This window comes from Ochotona princeps, chromosome 3 (genome assembly GCF_030435755.1).
Source record: "Ochotona princeps isolate mOchPri1 chromosome 3, mOchPri1.hap1, whole genome shotgun sequence".
Classification (NCBI taxonomy): domain Eukaryota; kingdom Metazoa; phylum Chordata; class Mammalia; order Lagomorpha; family Ochotonidae; genus Ochotona; species Ochotona princeps.
In genome coordinates this window covers 111144407-111169905 of record NC_080834.1, presented here as the reverse complement: position 1 = coordinate 111169905, position 25499 = coordinate 111144407, and the positions used below count along the sequence as shown (strand labels likewise).

General features: G+C 38.2%; 1 protein-coding gene across 3 annotated transcripts in view; it reads left to right on the top strand.

The window, feature by feature from the left end:
* The window catches only part of NAALADL2 (N-acetylated alpha-linked acidic dipeptidase like 2), a 1067904-nt gene that overhangs the window by 404871 nt on the left and 637534 nt on the right, over nt 1–25499 (top strand). The window lies entirely within an intron of this gene.

Genomic DNA, 25499 nt, shown 5'->3' with positions numbered 1-25499 from the left:
GTGAGTTCACTTGGCTATTGTCCCTGCATTTTTCTGGATTCTTCAGGCCGAGCTGTGGGCCAGTATGCATTTTGGAGGATTTTATCAGAAGAGCATGTCCCCTGAATATGTATCATTTTAGTGATGTACTGATATCTAAGGCATAGCAGTACTGCTGACTCTAGCACTCTTCCTGAGCATAATACCAGAGTGACTGATCAAAATGTCTTTCCTACACTGTGTCTGCTACTTACTGTTGCATAAAAATCTTTGGGATGTGTAATATATAAATGACACTGTACGTGACAATTCCCAATGTATAAATACTTATATTGAATTGAGTTCAAAGATATGTCATTTGGTTGTAATGGATAATTTTATGAGTTGGAATTCAAACAAGAACTCAGAAATTCCCTAGATAGTTAAATAGAGGTCATTGAAAAGAGACAATGATTTTATCCTTAGTGAAGAACCCAGAAATCAATAGGGTAATATGAAGGCAACCTACAATGAAGATGTCATTATTCCTAGGCTGAAGTGACAAAGGCAGTAGGGTAAGCCGATAGAAGGTTAAACTTTGTGCGTAAGACCGTGCATTGAAGGATGCAGGATTTTCCCTGAGGACAATGTTGAAGGCAGAGAGGAGGCGAGAAGCAACCCAGCTTCTCCCAAACTCTTGCCTCCATGAGTGTTACCTCCTCTTGACAGAGCCCAGCACCAGACTAGTGAATCAGAGAAATTCATCCTGAGCTCCAGCTCCTTGCAGAACACACTGGAGCAGGGAAAGCACAGACATCTTTCATGAACAGATTTAATGAGTTCCAGGATGTTACCATAAAAACAAAGGACCGTGTTCATTTAAAACTGTGCTTACTCAGGCCTGGCACGGTAGCCTAGCAGCTAGAGTCCTCACATTGTATGCGCCAGGACCCCATATGTTCACCGGTTTGTGTCCTGGAAGCCCCGTTTTCCATCCAGCTCCCTGCTTGTGGCTTGGGAAAGCAGTTGAGGATGTTATAAAGCCTTGGAATGCTGCACCCATGTGGGAGACCCAAAAGAAGTTCCTGGCACCGGCTCCTGGCTCCAGATCATTTCAGCTCCAGCCATTGCTGCCCACTTGGGAAGTGAATTAGCAGACAGAAGATCTTCCTCTCTGTCTTTTCTTTCTGTATATCTGACTTTGCAATAAAAATTAATAAATCTTAAAAAAATACTTTGCTTGCTGTAACTTCTCTGTGCACACTTATATTTACACATGGAAAAGAAGCCCTATGATTAATTAGGTCTTCGTGAGTTAATCAGCTTCTTATTGAGCAATTGGTTCATTTTTAATTTATGAACACGATAAGTCTCAACCTCTTCAGCTTCCATCTTCGGCTCCAAGGGAGTTGACAATACAATTTGTGTTTGTGCATTTGATGTAGGACATCATGTCATGCATTTTGCTAAGTTACATATTTATTTTCTCTCTTTATATTTGGCTTTCTTTGTTGAGCTTTACTTTTTTCAGTGTTGTAGACATTTCTTAAAAGCATATTCATATCCCCTTTGCAAGTAAGCAATTGACTTAACATGTGAAAAGCATAATTAATGAAAAATATTCCTTATTTTCTATTGAATGAAAATTGCAAGACAGTGATGTTTCTACCCCCCCTTCAAAGTCCAAAATCACCATGATGTGCTGTGTCTTTAATTACAAAATCATTATCACCAACAATTATATTGCCAGACAATGGTATATAGTTGCAGATTCATAACTGTGTTCCAACCAATCATTGTAGCTCCTTCCTTATGTCAAATTATTTTCCTCAAAAATACTTAGTGCAAGGATATTGACAGTAACCCCTCATAACATCTTCTCATCAGATTTTTTCACTCAGTAGCCTTGCTAACTGCTTGGCTTGCTACATGATCCTGCGCTTTACTAACTAATCATAGGCTTAAATTTGTACATCACAGATACACACTATTATTTTTCACCAACTGGTGATATATCTTGACTTTATTCTGGTTCATCAACATGGGAATTAATTTCATTTTTAAAAAAGATTTATTTATGTTTATTGGAAAAGTGAATATATAGAGAGGAGGAGAGACAGAGAGAAAGATCATCCGTCCAATGGTTCACTCCCCAACTGGCCGCAATGACTGGAGCTGAGTCGATCTGAAGCCAGGAGCTCTTAGGGTCTCCCACGCGGGTGCAGGGTTGCAAGGCTTTCCCAGGCCACGAGCAGGGTGCTGGATGGGAAGCAAGGTTGCCAGGATTAGAACCGGCATCTGTATGGGATCCCGGCGCATGCAAGGTGAGGACTTTCAGCCACTACGCTATCGCGCCGGGCCCAGAATTAATTTCTGTATCTCCTTTTGGTTCATTGTTGTTATCCATGCCTTAAGTCTATGTTGTCTCTCGTCAGATATCCTAGGAAAAGGGCAGTGGTAAGGATGATTTATTTTTAATATGGCTTCCTTTTAGATCTCTTTAAAAATATTAAAAGGTAGCACTTACATATCTTCATGGGCAAAGTGAAATATTTGAACATATATCATAAGTGATCAAATCCAGCGCTCCTTCTCCTTTATCCATGTTTGGGTCCTATCAGCGCTGCCCAGCTTTTTATGCAGTACCTGATACACTTTTGTGAACTACAGTTCCCCTAATATGCAATAGAACATAAGGGACTTTTATTGCTATGTCTTGGTGCCTCTTATCCCTTCCTTCCCCCAACTGTGCACAGTCTCTAATGATGATCGATTCTATTCAGAATGAGTATTTGTTTTTAATTTTTGAATATGTGAAAACTTGAAAGTGTTCGTTGCTCCGTGCTGTCTTATTTCACTTAACTTAGTGACCACTGATCCTATGTCTTGCTAAAAATGTCATGGTTTCACTTTTCTTCAGGGCTATATGATATTCCAATGTGCATATAGTTCCTTTATTCATTCATTCATCATTAAATACCCTCCGTGATTCTGTGCTTCCACTTTTACGAATACTGCCACAAGCCACAATGAACATGTGAGGGCTTATCTATTTTTTCATGTACTGATTTCTTTCCTTCAATTATTTACGTAAAAGTCTGATCATATAAGAAGTCTGTTTTCAGTCTTTTGATGAACAGCCATACTGTGTTCTGTATACTGTTTTCTATGGTGACTGTATTAGTTTGAAATTCTACAAAAGAATATATCAGGGTTCCCTTTTCTCCATATCCTCCCTGGCATCTGCCATTTTTGTCTTATTGGTGATAGTCATTCTTATCACAGTGACCTGATATCTCACAGTGATTTCACTTACATTTTCCTGGTGGCTGTATTTTTCTCATGCATCTGTAGGCCATTTGTATTTGTTCTTTGCAGGGATGTCTATTCATCACCTTTTATATCATTTGTTGAAAAAAATATCTATTCAGAGCTCCATGAATTTTTAAACTCCTTTGTTTGGGGTTTCTTTTTAATGCTTTTATATTATTGATATTAATGCTTTGCCAGAGAGTTTTCATTTTTTCTCCCATTCTTTTGCTTGCTCATCCCATTGATATTTTTTTTTGAAGAATTTCCTTCCTTTGATATAATTCCACTTTTCCAGTTTTAGTTTCACCACCTGTGCTCCTGGAGTTTTATAGCAAAAATTGTTGCCATTTTGATGTCTTGAAATGTTTTCTGTGTCACTTTTTCTAGTAGTTTCATAGTTTCAAATTAGAGATGGTCTCTTTGGGACTAGATTACTTGTGGAAATAAGTCAAATTTTCTTTGCTCAGCATGAAACTCCATTAACTAGCAAATGTTGACTTTTGATAGAAGAGAAAAAAAGGCACAATTAAGTGAGAAATATGTATGTGAAATGTACCAGTTATACCTTAAAATTATCTTATCATGTAGCTTTTATATATTATTCTATTTAAAATATGAATACATTACCTATGTTATGGTATGTATTAATATATATTGAAAGGTTAGAATTAACAATAGATTATGGTATTATGATATTGAAAAAGTTATCAACCACATTAAAAGCAGAAGATGCAAAAATTGTAAGGTATCACTATTGGTGTCTCAGATCTAGTTTAGGGATTAGCACTATTGATAACAATTGGAATAATGATCACCTCTTATGAAATATATTTACTTGAACTTTTGAAGGAGCTTTTTAACTTACAGTAAAGTAGAAAGTGACAATTATCATGTATTGATTTGTCATGAACATTATTTATAGTTTTTGAGTGAAGGACATTTATACACATAATGTGTGTGAGTGCACTTCAAAATATGGGAATTGGAATTATTTTCATTATAAAGGTTTGAAGTCTTTCCATATATTTTATACAACACACATTTGTCATGAACTTTTCGAAGACCCTTTTGCATTTGCGTTTACGTTTGTGCATGTGTGTGTGTATTAAACACATTGCTGAAAAGGTTGTAGTGTATTGAAAACTCAAAAGTACTTAGCAGATATAGTATAGTATTAATAGGAAGTTTGAAGTGGATTAATAAATTGAGGTTAAGTTTATTTCTAAAAGTAAAAATGAGTTTCCCTGTAGATGCTGTGAAGGATGAGGTGAAAAACATTAGAATTCATCATCCTTTAATTATGGCTCACAAAATGTTTTTGATTGTAAGAACATTATTTACAAAGTGACTTATGTAGAATACGTTTAAAACTGCTCATAAATCCTACCACCTTACAGGAAAATCATTTCATCATTTTTTTTGTTGTTTCCTATCAATCAGCAAAATTGTTTTATCCCATTCCAGGCATATTATTTTGATGCATGTCTTAAAAGTTTTATTTATTTTTACTTTAAGGAATAAATTTAGGATTATTTTTCCAACCCAATAAACATGCATTTAAATCATTATATTAAAATACTGCCTGATACTCCATTATGTGGATGTTATGAAATTTATTTAGCATGTTGCTTACACATGGACATTTAGGTTGCCTCTTTATAAATTCTGGTGCATTTTTATTTTTTTAAACTATTTTTTTAAAATAAGTACATTTTCACCTATTTAATTATCCCATACTGCTGAATTCCTGGAAGCAAATCACGGTTTCTGGGATTTTACGTTTTTCAATGATTTGCTTCTTGTCAAATTGCCTTATAACTCCACAACATTCATAGGTCCTGGCTAGTGTGTGTTTTCTTTTAAAGCAATTATTCATTTATTTGAAAGAGTTGCAGAGAGATACTATTTGCTGCGTCACTCCCCAGAAGGTCACCACATCCCTTGATACCTTTGTTACAGGTGACAGCTTTACTGGCTACACTGTAGTGTTGGCCAGTTTTTCACATGACTTGATTCTGTGTGTGTGTGTGTGTGTGTGTGTGCATATAAATGACTTCTTTTGGAATTGGCCTCATAGGTGCAGGGTTGTGGTTCAGTGAGTTAAGTAGCCGCCTATGATGCTCTCATCCCATGTGAAAGTGCTGATGAGAGTCCCTACTCATCTGCTTCTCATATAACTCCCTGCTAAGGCTCCTGTGAAACCAGGGCAAGGTGACTTAAGCTCTTAGGTCCCTGCTACCCAGAGGAGACCAGGATGAGACTTCTAGGCTCCTGATAGACTGGGTTGTTGCAGTCATCTGGGGAGTGAACCAATGGACAGAAGTTCAACCTCTACCTTTGTTCTTCTCTGTCTCCCCGCCATTCTGCTTTTCTAGGGAACAAAACAAACCTTTTAAAAAAATTTTTTTACGGGCCTGGCGCAGTAGTCTAGTGGCTTAAAGTCCTTGTCTTGCATGTTCTGGATCCCATGTGGGTGTCAGTTCATGTCCCAGCTGTTCCACTTCCTATCCAGCTCCCTGCTTGTGGCCTGGGAAAGCAGTAGAGGACAACTCAAAGCCTTAGGACTCCACACCCACATGGGAAACTCAGAGGAAACTCCTGGCTCCTAGTTTCAGATCTGCTTAGCTTTGGCCATTGTGGCCATTTAGGGAGTGAACCAGGGAGTGGAAGATCTTTCTCTCTGTCTCTCCTTTTCTGTACAAATCCGACTTTTCCACAAAATAGATAAATATCTTAAAAATAATAATTTTCCCCATCCTTTTTAGAGTAATTACCATGATTTGTTCAGGTTCACAAATTAAGTTATTTTAATACTAAAATAGTCAGTTATTTTACATACATATGGTGCCCTGTCATTATAAATTATATTCTTTGAGAAGAAAAAGCAACGCCTTTCAAATTTTATTTATGTTTTAAATGTGCATTAGTGGAATGGGGTGATGTTTTTCGTCACTCTCTGGCCTAACGTAGATAATTAAGCATGAGATAAGTTACACATCTTTAGAAATATAGCATCACATTTTCTTAGCTGGGCATAAACTCTTCAAAAAGAGAGATACGATGCATCTTCGACAATATCATGATGCATGAGACCTCTGCTGACAACATATTTTATAGATTTTTCCCCAGAGATAGCATATTTTGACAATTGGTTGACTCTAATAAGCAGAAATGGATCCCTAAGACTTTTTGCTTTTCCTTCTTTTGAAGTATGCCTTTAAATAGCATCATCTTTTTTTCCTTCCTCTTTATTCTTTTTTCTTCTTCCTCCATTTCCTCTTCCTTCAATTCCACTGAGCAACTAAATGACACATTTAGTTATTTTATTTGCAACTTAGATGGCAGATTTTGTAGTATCACTTAAACTTTCCCCTTAGTTGTTTGGCTAGTTTACCTGCCTTTATTGAGTGGTCAACTATTATTACCTGGCTTTATTTGCAAAATTGGGAACGATGAAGTCTCCATACACATCCCCCCACTTTCTGTGTTCTGTTTCTCTCAATCGGTGACTCTGAGTGCTTTTTATCATTGTGCTCAAACATTGCTTCACATTGCTTCTTAATCCCCAACTCCTACTAGCTTTGCATACTGGTCACAGGAGCTGCACTCCCGTGGTATTCCTCTGTTCACTCACATAGTACTCATTAACTTCTTCTAAATGGTAAGATCAAATTTGTTTCTGTTATAAAAGTTAACTCCGTATTAATCCCCAATTTGCTGTAAGTAGAGCCATAAAGTCATGATCAACTTGTAATGAGGTGGACCCCACTCCCCCAAAAATTATCCCAGCTTTTAGCCTCTACTGTAGCTTTATGATCTTGTCCATACCAATTTGATATCTTGAAAGGAGACAATCTCTGCCCAGGCTATCTATAAACAAGATATATGATATGCTTTTCCTTAAGTGCTTACCTGTCCTGATTTCCCATTCCATGCCTCAAGAACCCGGATGCTATGCTGCTTTAGTGTTTTAATCCAGACTTTAGATTTGCTTACTTATTATAATGTCATTATCTTTCCTTTGCTCAGTCTCTTCATTCGTTTCATTTATCTTTCCACAAATACTACTCTTTGTCTCCTAATCAAGAACTAGTATACTTTCTTACTAAGGAGAGCTGGATTGGTCTTAGCTTCCTGATCAAGAAAACTCGACAACACGTTCTCTTTGTCCTTCAAATAACAAGACAACCTGGTTCTCCCCTAAAGATGTGCTGGCAAAATAGTTATGGAGAACTTCTGAGTGTTTTTATGGTTATTCAAACAGCAGAAAGGCTGTTTTTGGTGTTTTAGTGGTTTATCCCCCCCCCAACTCCAAATGATTCATTTTTGCTTTTATACTTTCATGTAAATGAATCATTTTGCCGTTTGTGGATGGTGACTCCTCCAGCAATTGCTCCTCTGTGCTCCCTGGTCTCCTGCCTTGTCAACCATTTTTCTGTTCCTTCCTCCTCCTATCGTATTTTTATATTTCCATTTCTGTCTTCTCTCTGTTCTTTGTTGATTTCCAGTTTCAGTTTTAGAGGATTAGAAGAAGGAAGACTAGAAAAAATGAAAAAAAGCGATTGATATTTTAATTGGAGAAAAATATGTAACAAAAGTGCACATAACTCAGTTTATGCAAATGGCAAGAGAATGAATTTAGCAGTAATAAAGTGATGACTCCTACAGGAAGCAATTAGCTATTCTCTCATCGATTTGTCCAAATAACAAATGTACATTATCTTGACTTAATCAAAAATGAATACGTACACAGGATAAGATTTACTTAATTGTGCATGGTATTTCATTGCTCTAATAAAGCAACAGCTTATTACAGTTTCTCAGTATCATGCAGAATGCTGTTAATTTTCTCGACTAACAAGATTAACATCATAGATGAAAGCTTAGCTCCCTCACAGCGCTTAGATGATTGACCAGGACCCCACCAAGGGCCAGGGATATGGGAATTGTTAATCAGGGTGGCTTCATGACCTTCTCTATCTTGATTGCTTCAACTGTTAACCTTTTTTTGTGACCTAATTCAGGTACTGGTTACTCCATGGTACTTTGGCTGGTTTTCTCCCAGTTTTTCCCTCTCTTTCCTATCCATTGTATGAATCACATTCTACTTTGCAGTGGTGAAGGAATTGTGGGTCTCTCACAGTGCCTGACTCAAAGTGCTGGGGGATTTGATATGCTGATACTGCATGGAAGAATAAAGTCATGAGATTGGCCATTCTGAGAAATCTTCACTTCACAAAAGAATTCACACTCCTGATCATTCATTAATACTGCTGAAAATTTAAATAAAAATGACATATGTGTGTATACATAAATTTGTGTGCACATATGCCGGAGTCCAGCTCCAGCCGAGAGTTCGGAGCTCGGGAAGGGTGCGTGGAGTCGGCGATAAAGAAAGACACAGACACTGACACTTGATGCGTTCTCACAACAGCCCAAGAAAAAGCTGTCCTTTTTATTTACTCAGACACCTCACAAGCTTCTGCACAAGCAACTAATTGTTCTATTTTTTTACTTCAAGACTAAGGGGGCATGTACAGACATTCGGTCATTCCGTCTGCACTTCAGGGCTAAGCAGGTGTCCCCAGAGATAATTCTTTAAAACACTGTATTCATATTCTTCAAAGCAAGCCATTATTCATTCTGTAACAGTAGCCATGGAGCAGCAGCCAGGACTCCAAGGCCAAGGCACATGCGATTACCTGCTAATCAGTAGTACATTCCTACCACATTTCTATTTTTACAACTTGCCCATTATTCGATGGGAAAATAGTTTACAAGGGAAAAAATATAATTCTAAAAACAAAAATTACAAATATTAAATCCCCCTACAACTATAAACCCTGCAACTCCATAAACAATAAAACAATAATCAAAAGCACTTTTCTTTAATAAAAGCATCCTTAATTTCTCTAGCTAAAAATTATAAAAGCGGCTAAAACAGCTACATTTTCTGTGCTCCAAAAATTTGCAAAAACAGGCTAGCCTATAAAATAACAATAACTATACTTATTGCCATAGCAATTTCAGCTCTCACTCCCATCACTTGCATTCCCGTGGGTCCACTGGGTGCTACCTGACTGGCCAGGCCCTGGAAAGGAGGCAGATCCGCCTCACCTGTGACCTCCTGTCTTCCTGCTGCCTTCTGGCCTTGAACCAGTCATTATTTTAGAGCAGGGCACTTGTGCAGTGCTCCCAACACACACATATATATATATATATATTTGCTCTTAAAATCATTTTATCTGCTTTCTAACTGGGCATATTGAAATGTTGATTTTAAAGATAGAAAGCTTTCTTTTGTGTTACGTAAATATGCTAAATGTCTGCTGTATTCCAAATACTTATTTTATAGTTTTTGATAACTTTCTATTTAATCTTAAGACCTTTCCTTTTTCGTAAGACAGAAACAAATGTGGCACTTTTGCAAAAAGGTATGTCCATGTTCACAGATTTTATAGATATAGATATAGATATAGATATAGATATAGATATAGATATAGATTTGAAAGGCAGAGTTACACAGGGGATATGACAAAAAGAAAAGGACATCTTTCATCTCCTGGTTATATCCTGGAGCCAGAAACTCCATCTGTTCGCCTATGTTGGCACAGGGGGAAAACACTTGAGCTATCTTCTGTTGCATTTCCAGATGTTTTAATAAGGAGCTGGATCTGAAACACAAAGGTTGGGACTCAACCCAGCAGTCATATGGACCTCTGGCATCACAGGGAGCAGCTTAACTTGGGGCACCACAACTGCAAGCTTATGACCACTGGTTTAATCAGGTGCAGAAAATATACTCTCGTGGGAGGTAGTTCAGCATTGAAGTGCCCCAGTGGGTGCCCAGGAGGGATGCCAACGTAGCAGGGGGACAGCTTTATGCACTACTCCACAGTTTTGGTCCTTCTTAAACTGTTTTTCTTACAAAATACCTTTCTGATGTAAAACATCAAGACCAACTAAAATTGTTAAGAATAAAACTGTAAGAACTCTTACATGGGGTTGCTGTTGTGGTATAGTGGATTAAGCTGCCACTTGAAATGGTGGCATCCTATATGTGCACTGGTTCAAATCCTGGCTGCACTACTTGCGATCCAACGCCATGTTCATGCTTCTGGAAGGCAATGGTACATGTCTCATGTGCTTAGACTCCTGCCACCCCGGTGGAGGACTCAGAAGAAGATGCTGGTTACTGGCTTTGGTGTGGTTCAGCCTTGGCTGTTGTGGCATGTGGAGAGCAAACCAGCAGTCGGAAAACCCTATCTCTCTCTCACCCCAACCCCCATGCTACTGCATTTCAAATAAATAAATATCAACAAACTCTTTCACATTTTAATTTGTTGTATTTTTATTTGAAGAAATATTTTCATTTTTGTGAAAATCTTTTTTATTAGTGTCTCTTGTGGTAAAATAACATTTTGAAAAAATATTTTAAATAATTGCACTAAGTGTGCTGTTCTATCAATAAATTATTTCCTTCTGATATACAAGATCATTGATTCTGATTGCCTGCCTGTCCTGAAAATTAAGCAGCCCTAGAGTTGGTCATATTTTCCTTCTTTTTTTTCTGCATTGAGTATAATATGCTTTTCTAACCATTTACTTCTTGATCTTATTCATCCCTAAAAAGGAACAAGATCAGTCAGTTGTAGTACAAGGGAATAACAAACCTTTTTCTTTGAGGTTCAGATATGTCAGTTGCCTGTGGATTCACTTGACTTCCCGACATTCTTGCTGTAGAAAAGTTAGTAATGATCACATTCGGTAGCGCAAAGTGTAAGTTAAACACGGAAAGGTTGGGAACTGATTATATGCTTCTGCCTTTCATGTTCCTTTTAATGTCAATGAAATCAAGGCTGAAATGCAGACACAGTCCTGTGAGATTTGCAATTTGAGAATCCCAATTCATCCTTTAGAAAGTAAGCAAAATACTAAAACTTCTCAGATATAATAGTAACTGCATAATCCCATAAGGGTGGCTTATGGAGGCAATTTAAATAAACATATGGTTTATAACAGGTTATTGATGCAAAGTTTACCAAATAAAGCTTAGAACTTTTTTATAATCATTTAAAGAATTCCGAAAAGATCTTTCTGTCTGGTTGGTAGAAAAGTACAATTGCTGGATAATTCAGAAACTCAAAATAAGAGATTCTGCCTCCTTCTGCCCCAAGTACACAGAGAAACCATCACAGATAGGTTATGTGGGAATTATTGCCCAAGTTACAGATGTTCATATAACACAAGTGTAATGATTCCTTTTGTTGTTATTGGTTTGTGGTTTTTCTTGGTTTGGTTGGTTGGGTTTTTTATTAGTTTCTTTCTGTTTTGACCTGGTACCCAGATGTGGAATGAAATACTATTCTATATTTTTCTGTGAAGGTACTTTTAAAATGAGATTAACATTTACATACATCTTGAAATTATATACTTAAAGTAGTCTAAAGTAAAGAGTATGCTCTATGATGTGGGTTGATCTACAGCCACGGAAGGCTTGGAAGACAAAAGACTGACCTCCCCAGAAACGGGGAGGGTGTTCTACCAGCAAGCTGGGCTTCTTCCGGGGTCTCCAGCCTGATAGCTTCCATCACAAATTTTGGCTTTGAAGCATTTTTATGATTGTATCAGCCACCTCCTGAGGACTGACCTTCTTCTTTCTACCTATAACCCCTGAAGTATTGTTTCCTCACCCTATTCTGCAGAATGCTGATTAATATACACACACTTAGAAAACTTGCATAAATCCACTTAAGGTTACCCTACTTTTAAGACTCTAGAACAGTTTAATCCATTTTTTACATTAAACTGATAATGTGAAAAATTGATGCTGAAATTTCAAAAAAATCAATACTCATAGTTACATTTAATTCATTAGTTAGTGAAACTCAGATCTCACTCTGATGGAGTGTTAACTGAACTTACAGGAGAGAATTTTAAATTATATTCAATATATACATGTGTTTCAAGTATTAAAATGCTTAATCATTTTCTTCAGCTTATTCAGTTTGTAGCATCAAATTGCAGTCAAATCCCCAAGCAAAAATGCACTTTCCTAATTTTACAAAGTGTCATTCTTATCTGAAAAACAAATAATATTGGCATTCCCTTCCCTTCCATTATAACTGGAGCAAATATATTAAATTTTATATGCCTGATTTGGGAAATCAGTTTCTATCTTCAATAACTGATTGTGTGCTATAGCTGAGGCCTTTGCAAGTGAAGTGCACTTCTATTGCTTAAAAATTGGTTTCCTGTGCAACATGATGTTAGTAATGAATTAAATCCAAATGAGCCTTATATTCACAATGTCATAATATGTAACTAGTCCCCTGTGGAACTTTTTTATTATCTAATACAAGACAAGCTAATGTCTTCTTCTCATGGCTCAGTTCTCAGAAGGGTATGCAGATTTCAGTATTAGAAATAAAGAAAGAAAACTATAATTTGGATCAAATTGCGTTTTTATAAACTCTCTAAATCATGGAGAGCACCTTAGACTGCCCCCAAATATGCAAATCAAGCTATGATGGAATAAGAAACAAAAGAAGCAGTTCTAATTCTTTGAAGTGCATTTCTATCCGTGAGAGAAAAATGAAACTGAACATTTTTATTTGAACAGAAATGTGTGCAGGTGGTTTCTACCTTCAATAAAAATAAAATAAGTGTGGGTGTTTTCTCTCTATTTCTTTACTTGGTTTCATCATATTAACTCTGTTCTGTAGGGAACAACTTGTAATATCAGCTTGTACCAATATTGTAGCTCAACCTACTACACAGATTTAAAAGCTCTAATTTATTAGTCTGATAAGTTTTTGTAATTTAGAGAAACACACCATATGTCCCTTTATTATAGCTTATATATATCTGGGTGGAATTTTAAAAATTTGGCTGGCTATTTCAGAATGTATCTTGGCTCTTTCATATGGGCAAACAGCAAAGGCAGACAAATATTTATTTCAGTCTAGTGGGACAGACAACATAAATTATGTCAGACTTTCGTATTACTTCTTGTGGATTCATGAAACGTTTTCTCTAGGCAGGGTCATGCAGATTTTTTTTTTTATGCATTCTGCTTTAGCTCCTTATAGCTGGATCTGAATCAGTTAGTTGCTAGTTGGCATAGCATGAGGTCCAGATCTAAGCTTTTTCTCTTTATTCAGAAGAGAAATCAAATTCCTATATTATTTGTTTCTTCTTTTTAGATTATAATTTATTGAAATATCTAAAATGAGATAACAAGGAAGGTCAAAATCATGCACTGTTGTGAAGAAAGGACATTCTCAACTTTGTTTTAATGTGTGGCAGACTCATTAAAAGATGAAGTGTCACCTGCTGGTCCACTCCCTAGATGCCTATGACGGGTGGTGCTCTGCCAAGGCTGAAGTCTGGGACTGGGAACTTAATCTAACTCTCCGTCTTGGGTAGCAGCAATCCACTTGTTCGATCTGTCTTTCCTTCCCCACCTGATCCAGGTATCAGCCCAAGTACTCTAACATGGGCCTCTGGTACCTTAACTGCTAGGCTAACCACCAACTACACCTTGTACTTTCTAGTACAAATGTTTATATTTTCTTCAATCAAATCTGTACTCCAATTTTAAAGTAATACTTGATAGCCTACAATCACAATGATTATTCAGGATGAGGTTAACCATTAGTACCTTTATCCAGTGTTACTGAAAACCTATCTAGTGTTGGGAGCTATGTTAAATACTTGAGACGAAGTTGCTAGCAAAACATGCAAAGCACGTACATTTCTTGGGTTAGTTTCCATTACCCAGGCCCAGGTCATGGAAAAACATATTCACATAAAATGAAACGCAGTGACACAAAATTATATGCATTATTAGAAGCAGGCAAGCAGAGAAGAAAGAGTTGAATATCATTTCCAGAAGTATGTAAGCAATAGGGAGAGAATTTTAATAGAAGTTTCAAAGCTGTCGAGGATGATTCTGGGTAAAAGGGTCAGTTCACCCTCAGATAATCACTAAACTTCAGAAGGAAGGCCCAGTCTGTCTTTGCCTCTTCAGATTATCACTGAAACGTAGGACTATACGCAGCTAGCTGATGCAGTGCTTACCCATTTCCTAGTTTTGGGAATGCTATGGAGCTCTCCTTTTACTAACTTATTTGTGTTATGCCAGTACATTTACAAGCAAATAATAACAAAAAAAATACAACTTCATTGCAAAACAGTCATTTAACAACTGCAGTTCAAGCAACTGTCCAGAAATTCCATGTGAATATTTGTCTTTAATTTCCATGCCTGTCTCTTCAACATAGCAAAGTGTCCAATACAGATACTTTCACTAGTCTTGTAGAATTTTTTGTTCCTTTGAAATAATCAATATGAAATTTAACTCTTCCAAGTACAAATCACAGCTCCATTTTTACTTCTTTTTTTAAAACAAATATTTTATTTTTGTTGGAAAGTCAAATACACAGAGAGGAGGAAAGTCAAAGAGGAAGATCTTCCATCTGATGATTCACTGAAATAGTGATCACAATGGCTGGAGCTGAGTAGATCCAAAACCAGGAGTCAGTAGCCTCTTCTGGGTCTCCCACATGGGTGCAGGATCCCAAAGCTTTTGGCCGTCCTTGACTGCTTTCCCAGGTCCCAAGCAGGAAGCTGGATGGGAAGCAGGGTCGCCGGATCCTGGTGAGTGCAAGGCGAGAACCTTAGCCACTAGATCACCGTGCTGGGACCTTTACCTCTCTAATATTTTTAAAGATCTAAGATGGTTTTAAATATTTGTTTTCCTCCTAATAGCATCACTTCCAAAGTTTGCCTCATCACCTACAATTACTGTTGCTTTTTTTCACTTTATAGAAAGCACCGGTATGCTGTGAAGAATAATAAAAGGAACTCTTTCTTATTTCTCAGTCCTATCCTGAATGAATCATTGGAAAGAAAATATGTTAATTCTGAATTCTTTCTGAATGCTTGGCTTTTATTTAATCAGTTGCAATCTTGTATTTTGGTAATTATATGCAATTATAGTCTGACACCCAGTGGTGTATGTTAGGTTTTTAAGAATGCAGGCATATCAGTGAAGAGATGTTCCATTTCAGACACGGAAATTAAACACAGTCGCATGCCTTTTCCTAACTTCTGTTGCTACTGTGGCTGCAGTCTTCCACATGGATAGGGTATGCGATGTGGCAGGTGCTCTCCTGTATCCTCGTTCCACGGTCCTCTAGGCAGGATGTGGTGAAGAGGGAGGCCCTTGGGACTGTGGCATCCATAAAGGCTCAAAAGGGGGTGCTGAGAAATGAGGGGCAGTACCTCTGTGGGATTCATGAGGGTAGACAAGATACTGATTGCTGTTAACAATTTTTATTGCAGAAAAAAAATGATTTTCCTTCCTGGATAGGAGCAAACAACATAGCAGAACATAAATATCAGAAACTGCTGCAATAATCTATAATCTAGAAGAATACATTTAGAAATTCTGGAAAATGTCACCTTCAAAATAGTTTGTTGGTGAGAAAAAAAGATGTGAAAATAATATTATATGGCAAACAAAATAAGAAATGCAGATAGCAATGTTTAGTTAAAGAAACAGGATAACAGGATGAGAAGAGAAATAAGACATGTGAAGTTTCCTTTTTGCATGATGGCTCTGAAATCTCAGGAGGCCAGCATCACGATGCAGCAGGTAGGGGCAGGGCGTACAGTATTAACATCCCATATGGGCACCAGTTCTCCTTGGGAGATTGGTGATCTATCAAATTATGTTTCGTATTAACCCAGTTTCTTCTGTTATACTTTCCGACTTGCTTCCAAGTTTGATGGGGGTCAAAAGGATTTTTCTGTGGATGAAGTTGCCTAAGTCAGCCGTTAGGGCACTTCTGTCTACTGTTTCTAAAATTCCCCCAGATTACTAGGTAATAGGAATATGCACCTGCAGCTATTATTGAAAGAGCAACTAAGAATCTGTAATAGTATTCTAATTATCAGTTCATGGTTCTTTTTTGGGGAATTATTAATTAAGAAAAAAGAAACACCTTAAGATCAGTTTCCATTCAGTTCTTTTTTTAAATTTTATTTTATTAAATTTATTCACTAATTACGGAACCGGGATTCTCCCTCCACTACCCCACACCCTCCCCCCATGGTGGGTTCCACCACCCTGTTGCGTAACCATAGTTCAAGTTCAGTTGAGATTCCCTCTTAGCAAGCATATGCCAAGCATAGAGTCCAGCATCTTATAGTCCAGTCAAGTCCAACTCCATTCAGTTCTAAGCTAGTTTCACACTGAAGCTATCACAAGGTCCACAGCTATCTTTAGCAAAGGTTACTTCTGGAAATTTTAGAATCATTTTTGCCATTACTTAAAGGCTAAAGTAGAATCATTTCATGGAGGTCATTAATCCCTGTGGTACCAATGTTAGATATATGTGAAGGCTTAGACTCAGGAGAATTTCTATCACAATGCCACAAATAACTTAGAAATGAATTTGAAATCAATCTGTCTGGAATAAAAATCCAGCTAAAACGCATGTGCAATCTGATCTTTTTTTTTTTTTCGCTTAGCCTTAGAGTGGCACTATTTTTCGTTTATAAAATATAGTTAATGAGAGTTTAACTTTCAGGTTGGGAATTTGACACAGTGATGAGAACGCCAGTTGGGATGCCCATTTCCCTTGTTGGAGTGCTGAAACTGAGTCCACTTCCAGCTTTCTACTAAGTGCATTCTCTGATGGCCCAGTGCTTGGGACCCTGCCCTCAGCAGGGGAGACTCAGACTGACTTCCTAGTTCCTGGCTCCTGGCTGTAACCTGATTCGATACTAGCAATTGCAGGAACTTGTGAAATGAACCTTTGCATGGAAGATTTCTTTTTTTCTCTGTCTCTTTCATTAAAATAAGTAAAAACTTGTTTCAAGATTCTACTTTCGGATAAATACATAAGCATCTAATGATATATGTAGTAGAGGGACTGTGACAAAAGAAAATAATTAGTACCTACTCTTATTATTGCTTTTCTTGTGTTAGTAAAAAGCCTTCAACTCTGCCCCATTGGCCTTTTCTCATCAGCCACTATCTTTAATAGACTGGGTTTTTAGAATGTTGCTTAGGCATGTTTCTTTTCTAAAGCCCCTATCTCCTTACAACTTTATTGTCCTTTTTCTACGTTTATGTCAATATTGTTCTTGTCACGTTCAATTCAAGATGTAATGTCTCACCTTTCATATTCCAACTGTTTTTAAAAAAGATTTATTCATTTACTGAAAGTTAGCTAACATAGAAAGGAAGAGACAGAGTTAGATCTTTCAGCCACTGGGCATTCCTCAAGTGGCTACAACAGCCAAGGCGTGGGCCAGGCCACAGCTGGGATTCTGGAGTTTTCTATAGATCTCCCACATGGGTTTAAGGGACCAAACACTTGGGCCATCTCCTGCTGCCTTCCCAGCAGGAAGCTAGATTGGAAGTGGAAAATCTGGAACTTGAACTGGCACCCACATGGGATGCTAGCATCTCAGGTACTGGCTTTACCCCCTACACCAAAATGCCAACCCCTATATCCCAAATTTTCTTCTACACAGAGCTTTCTTACACCTGATGTGTGCAGCCAAGATAATGGAAAGACAGTATGTTTTTATGAAATATAGAATCAAATTCATAAAATAAACTTTTATTTTACCTTACAAATAAGTTTAAAGTATCTAGAGTATAACATATATGAGGGAACTTTTAAAAATTATGAAAAAATAGAATTAAAAGGGGCCTATTTTGATGTAAAGAGTTTTGAAATATATATATATATATTTAAAGATTTATTCAGTTTATTACAAAGTCAGATATACAGAGAGGAGGAGAGACAGAGAGGAAGATCTTCCGTCCGATGTTTCACTCCCCAAGTGAGCTGCAACGGCCCGTGTGCGCCGATCCAAAGCCGGGAACCTGGAACCTCTTCCAGGTCTCCCACGTGGGTGCAGGGTCCCAAAGCTTTGGGCCGTCCTTGACTGCTTTCCCAGGCCACAAGCAGGGAGCTGGATGGGAAGTGGAGCTGCCGGGATTAGAACCGGCGCCCATATGGGATCCCGGGGCGTTCAAGGCGAGGACTTTAGCTGCTAGACCACGCCGCCGGGCCCGAAATATATTTTAAAAATGCACATTTGCTGTGAAACACTGAGAGGCCACACACTCCCCCGCCATCCCTGACATCAGTTATGTAGTCCTCGTTAGGTAGGTAAGAAACAAGGGCCGGTTGTCTTTGATTCCTACGACAAGGCATAAACACCTGGAAATTACTTAGAGAATTTCTAAATACATGATGATGAGAATATTAGTTTAATTAAAATAAATATTGGAGATCTACTCTTTAATGACATAGTATAAATGCAGATGAACCAAAAATGGATCGATCATCTTAGGCATATGCACTTTAAAGAAAAAGTGCTACATAAATACACAAACAGCTGCATCATAATGCACGAGGAAGAGTACAAAGATTGTGAGAGAGGAAACTGAATTGTGGTTGAATAGAGTCTCGCAATGATGTTCAGAGAAGCTGAGCCCTGAAGACTGCAGAGGGCATGCGGAAGTGAATAGACAGATATGAGGCATGCTTTCTAGAACATGTGGACAATGTACAGAGGTCAGAAAATGTGACGAGAAAAATCATTATGTCTGGAGAGAACCTGTTCTTAAAATAGTCTGCAAAAGATGTCGTGAGAAGTTAGAAATGTTTTATGCGATGGTCAAGTCCCAAGAAAATAAGAAGTCATCAAGGATTTCTAAGTAGGGAAATTCTAAGACCAGACATACCTTTTCAGAAGATAATTCTCCAACATTATGGAGATGGTTGCAGGGGTCCCTTATATGCGAGCCCCTTGGTAAGCATTTATCAAATTTGTGTTTAGTGAGGTAAGTGCTTCTGGAGCATCTGTGGAGAGATGCACACAAAAGGCGAATGCTAACATGAGAGGTTCAACACTCAAATTGCCTTTAACTATTAATTAAATCTCCAACCTGATTTTGATTAAGTCTAAGATTCTCAGATTTTTAAAATGACAGTATCTGTTTCAGTTCTTTTTGCCAAAAAGAATTTTTCAAAACCAGTGAAAGACGTAAAGTCTTTAAAGGGTTATTGAGCTAACTTAGCTGCTAGTTTCATGGGACTTAGAAGATATGAAACTCCTAGGTCAAAGATGAGAGGTAGTTTACTACAGCACAGCCAGCAGCATAAACCTCATTTTTTTCATGAGCATTTTGAGCCCCTTTTCCTACCAGACGATGAAAAGAGGGCTTGTTGACACCTCGGCACAGACAGTGGCTGCATTGCAAAGGAATTTGGGATTCCAATTTGTACCGTACAGGAAGCATGTTGGGTTTTGATCTGGAGGAAGACACTATATTCATCGTTACAAGGCTATAAAACAAACGTTTCCTGAATAAAACATGTCTGCTTTATTGTAGGCCTATTTGCTACCTGCATATTCTTGGAAAGTTAGTCACAGAGCTAATCTGTGGATCTGTTGATAAGGTATGCAGAAAGTCTCATGCAGAAGCAAGCTATCTTTTATTCAGATGTTTCAGGTCTCCGTTATTTATTCAAATGTGCTTCCTTCAGTAACAATTAACCACTAGAAAGGAGTTTCCAATGCAGTGCATTGCAATTTCTGTTTTCAAAGATGTATTTATTTTATTTTATTTTTTATGTTGTTTACATAGTTGATCTGGATGTGAAGGGCCAAGGATTAGGGTAAAGTGGGAGACACCATTGTTTCCAAAATTTCTTTGTTTTTTCTTCCTGTATCTGGGGGAAAGAGAGAGAGAATGGGAGGATCCTCACCCAGCTTCCCAACTGCCTCACTGCTCTAGGACGGGGAATGACTACCTGGTGTCACCCCAAGATCCCCGATGTGAAGCATGCTCTGAGGGGTCTGTTCAAGAGGTTTTGATAGTTTTGAAATACTATCAGTCTTGCCGATCCAAAGATGAGGAAATCCTTCCAAGATACATCAGCTAACATAGTCCACCTTAGGCTCCATTCATCCCGATATTTGCTCTCAGTGCTTGACTGGAGTAGTTAACCATCCTTTCTCTACTGTGGTACCAGATGTCCTCTGCAGACCCCGATGGACGGCCATATCCTCCATGCTCATCTGGACATGCCACCCAGTGCTCTGTCTGAGCCACTGAGGAAGCCTAGTTCTGACACATGCATTCTGCTGTCAGACCACAGATCTTCTGCGATTCTCCACATGACTAAGTACACAGCAGTTCAGTTGGGGTGATCCCCAAAGAAACCTTGGCTGAAATGTTCCCATACCTGACTCTTGTGTGTATTTGCCAGTATGGTGTCCAGCTCAGTCTGTCACCCACACCAGCCTGTGTACACATCAGTAGTTGCAGTTGCTGAGTCAGTTCTTTCTCCAGCCCCATCTCTTATGTAAATCAATAGATGCTGTGACCCAGTCCTAACTTACCTACCACACACTCAGCCCTCACACACACCAGTGGGAGCTACAGCCTAGTTGAAGTGACTCCCGATAATTCTCACCAGACCTGCCCCCAGCCCCGGTTCCTGTTCTTGCCAGCATGTGCAGCAGACTGGTCCAGTCTGCCCCACATCCCCATTTAGCTCTGATACATGTCAATGGCTGTTAAGGACTAGCTCAACCCAATTGACCCCACTATCCAGCCCACACTCAGGCTGGTGGCTACTGCCCCCTATTTAGCCAGGCCTGCCCCAGCTCTGGTTTTCATGCTCACTAGTGGAAGTTGTAGCCCTTCAGAGAGGTGCCCACTGTTTCCCTACTGGACACACTCCCCGTCCCAGATCTTGTACTCTACAGGTGGTTCTACAGTCAAGCTAGACTTTAAAGATATTTTAAGTCTTAGCAAAGGATAAAGACAAAAATAGATTTTAATAGTCAAAGTTGCAGGCATGATTATAGTTACACTGACTTGCAAAAATTGCTATCAGAAAAAAGAGGTTTCTTACAGGAAATGAGTTTATGTGGGTATGGCAGCAAAAGCATCTAATTGATCAAACATAACTCTGGAAGTGGTTGGACTTGTGATACTCTGGGAGGGATAGGGCATACTGGCAGCTGGAATTAGGATTTTGATCTGACATTCTTCCTTTAGTCTGTGGGCAACAAATTAAGCCAATGTGAATCAAATTATATTTTATTGTCATAAATTAATATTTATTCTCTAAATATATACTATGTGTTATACTCTTATCTTTTTTAGAATAGCCATTGCATTGGAAAGTTCATTAGCCATGCTTTGGGATAAGATAATGAGGCGTTACTAATCCACATAAGCAAGGAATAGTAGGAGTACAGAATGTTAGAACTATGTAGAGGAGCATTCTAGAATGTTCCTTAAAATCTGAACTTGGGATAACAATTGGGATGTTGCACTTACACATCAAGAATTGGAAAATCTTAGAGTCCAAAATGATTCCTAAAATTTGACCAGATTAAGTTGTTATTTATACATACAGATTATTTTGTAGGATGGAATCCTTAGATCAATTTTGCTATATAAGCAATCAAAAATTTCTAAAATAACATGCATTGACCAAGGTAATTCATTTCATGCATGTCAAATCCAAATACCAAACTAACTACATTTAATATATTTTCTGTCTTAATTGATCTCTGATATTAATATGGCAAACTAAAATTATGATCTGAACTTAAAGCATATATGAACTTGATTTAAAAAAGATGTGAGAACTTACTAGTAAAATATTTATGTTTTTATCAACCTACTATACTTATTGTATCTGTTACATATTAAATTATGTTTTCAGAAATAAATATTTTCCTGCTTTGTTCTTGAAATTAACTCTGACTCATAGATAAGGAGTTTGAGTTTTGAGAACATTGTGTGCTCCGTAAAAGCTATAGCAAATCAGCAGTTATGAGTGCATTCAGTATTTGCATTTGATTTATTTTGCTTTTGATTTTATTCATTAAAGTGCCATAGAAATGTCAGAGATTAGCTTCTTGACATGTTGACAACAAAATCTCACTTAGACACCTAGTACATAGCCTATGTACTTACACACACAAAGTTGGCTTTATTTTTATTTTTTAAAGACACCAATGAAAGATTTTCATAAGTTGCACATACAACCCCAAACACTTGGCAAAACCAAAAAACATTCTTGCCCTAACAATATTTTCATACCAAATGCAAACATAACATGTTAACATAAGAGGCTACTTTTGGGCAACAAATGTAAATTTATTCAATTATATTTTATTTGAGAAGCATAGAAACAAAAGAAGTATAATAAGGCAGAGATCGCTCTCTCAGCCTCTAAGTCACTCTCCAAATACCTACAATGGAGGGATGGAAATCTAATTCTCACATGTGGGTATCAGAGACATAACTATTGAATCATCAGCTACTGCCACCTGGCAGGAATTGGTAATCAGGATTCAAAGCTGGAAATTGAACCTAGTCATGGGATATGGGATTCAAACATCTTAATCTCTAGGCAAAATACCCACTGCCAGTTTCTCTCAGGATTCCAGTGGGTCAAGAAATGGTTACTTTAGAAAGTGCTTACTAGGCTTATTGGTTGTGAGATGCTCTAAGTCTTTTTAAAAAATTATTTATTTTCATTGGAAAGGCAGATTTACAGAGGGAAGGAGATGGAGAGAGAAAGATCTTCCATCTGCTGGTTTACTCCCAAAGTGGCTGCAATGGAGCTGAGTCGATACAAAGTCAGGATCCAGGAGCTTCTTCTGAGTCTCCCATGCAGATGCAGGGTCCCAAGGTTTGGGCTATCTTCTACTGCTTTCCCAGGCCGCCAGCAGTGAGCTAGATGGGAAGTGGAACAGCCGGGACATGAATCAGTGCTCATATGAAATCTTGGTACATACAAGGCAAGGATTTAGCCACTGAGCCCTCATGCTGAGCTGTATTACTCTTTGAGTATAGTATTTCCCTTTAGTCTCTAAAATCAGATTAAATAATTCCAACATTTTGAATGGTTTTAATTGTTATTCCAAGTCTCAGTAGTTGCTATACACTTGTCAAGGAAATTAAAGGAGCCGTTTGGCTTTCATATGTCACAAATAAGCATGCTGGTGAGGCTTGAATCATAAATACAAGCACACAAACACACACAGAGACATCAAATTAGCCTTGAGAACAAGACAACATCACTTCATAATCACCAAATGATGTATTTTAATGAGAGCAGCTGGTAGGCGGAGGTAAGCAAAGCGCCAACCTGTGTATGGACCCGTGAGCACATGCACGGTGCTGCTACACACCAGAGAACAGTGACTTACTCAGTTGTCTCTTCTGCTCAATATGCTGTAATGTCTAAATCAAAGTTTCTAATGCACTTTTAAAAATGCAAGTTATAAAAACCTGCAATGCGTTCTGGATCAGTGAACACAGTCAGGATAGATTATAGTTCTGCAAAATCTCTGCTGTAACAATATCATGATGAATGGAGAATGACATCAGCTGCCCATTTTTCTCCTAAGATTACTGCCTCGATGGTATTGATTCTTCTTGTGGCTTCTTAGACTCAAGATTATAGCTCTGGCAGAGACATATAATCTGTTTTGTAAAGTATGTTCTTAATACAGTCGAGTTTTTAGCTTTTGTGCTAAGATAGGAAGGTCAATAACCAGCAAGCAATTAAATTATTGCTCATTATAACACCTAAGGTTTTTCAAAATTAAAAATGATTCTGTATCTCATAACTCAGTCATGAATCAATAAAGGAGCACATGTACAGTGATGGCCTGGTCCCATCAGGTTAACCTCAATGGCCTTGTGATGTTATAACCAACATCATTACTGTAAATTCACACTATGAGATTCACGAATTCATGAAATCACCCACTGACCCATTTCTCAGATATGCCCATTGTTAAGTGATATGTTACTGTGTATTTTGTATCGTTTAAAAAAGTAATCCCCAGGCCCGGTGCGATAGCGTAGTGGTTAAAGTCCTTGCCTTGCACACCTGGGATCCCATATGGTGGCCGGTTCTAATCCCGGCGGCCCCACTTCCCATTCAGCTCCCTGTTTGTGGCCTGGGAAAGCAGTAGAGGACGGCCCAAAGCCTTGGGACCCTGCACCCGCATGGGAGACCTGGAAGAGCCCCTGACTCCTGGCTTCAGATTGACTCAGCTCCAGCCGTTGCAGTCACTTGGGGTGTGAACCATCCGACGGAAGGTTTTCCTCTCTGTCTCTCCTCCTCTCTGTATGTAAGCCTTTCAATAAAAATAAATAAATCTTTAAAAAAGATAAAAATAAAAATAATCCCAAATTCACAAGTTATATTCAGACATCTATTCAGTAAACATTATGAAACATTCAGAGATTAAGAAGTACTGGAGCAAAGGAAATATTAAAGTATGCAAATTTAAATTTTGCTTTAAAATTTTCAGAAACTACTAAAAAATAAGAGGTGATGGTCTAATATAATAATACATTTTGAATGAAGTGTGATATCATCAAACATTGTGAAAACATGATTTTTAAGATTTACTTATTTATTTGAAAGGCAGATTTACAGAGAGGAGAGACGGAGCAAGAAAGAGTTCCCATCTTCTTCTTTGCTCCACAAATGACTACAACTGCTGGAGCTAAGCTGATCTGAAGCTGGTAACCAGCAGCTTCAACCAGGCCTCTCACGCAGGTGCAGCGTCCCAAGGCTTTGGGCCATGCTTCACTGTTTTCCCATGCCACAAACCGGGAGTTGGATGGGAAGTGGATCAGCCAGGTCATAAACTGGCACTTGCAGGGAGTAGAATTAGCCAATTGAACATCATACCCTGTGAAAATAGCCAAGTAGAAACTAATGGCAAGGTTTTGCAAGGAAGGCCTGAATCCACAGAAATATGACAAAAATTTGAATGAATCTTGAAAGATTTTCTGACAAGAGAAAAATAACAGAGTAATGTGGTGCCAAAATGTAAGGCACAAAGCTATTTGCAGCATGTGGAAATGGCCCTTTTTCTGTATGTCTTTAGGATATATACTGGAGGGAGAGGAAGATATAGGTTCAAGTCTGGTTATTACGAACCTTAGATGCCGTGTCAAAATGTTTGGGGAGACAGCAAGCTAAGCGTCTGCTTGTAATACCATAACCACACAATAGAATGCTCTTTTTAAGTTCCAGCCAATGTGTTTCCAATCTCTCTTCCTACTGGTGCTCCTGGGGAGGCAGGAGATGATGGCCCAAATGTACTGGTCCCTGCCACCTATATGTCGGACAGGCTGGCAT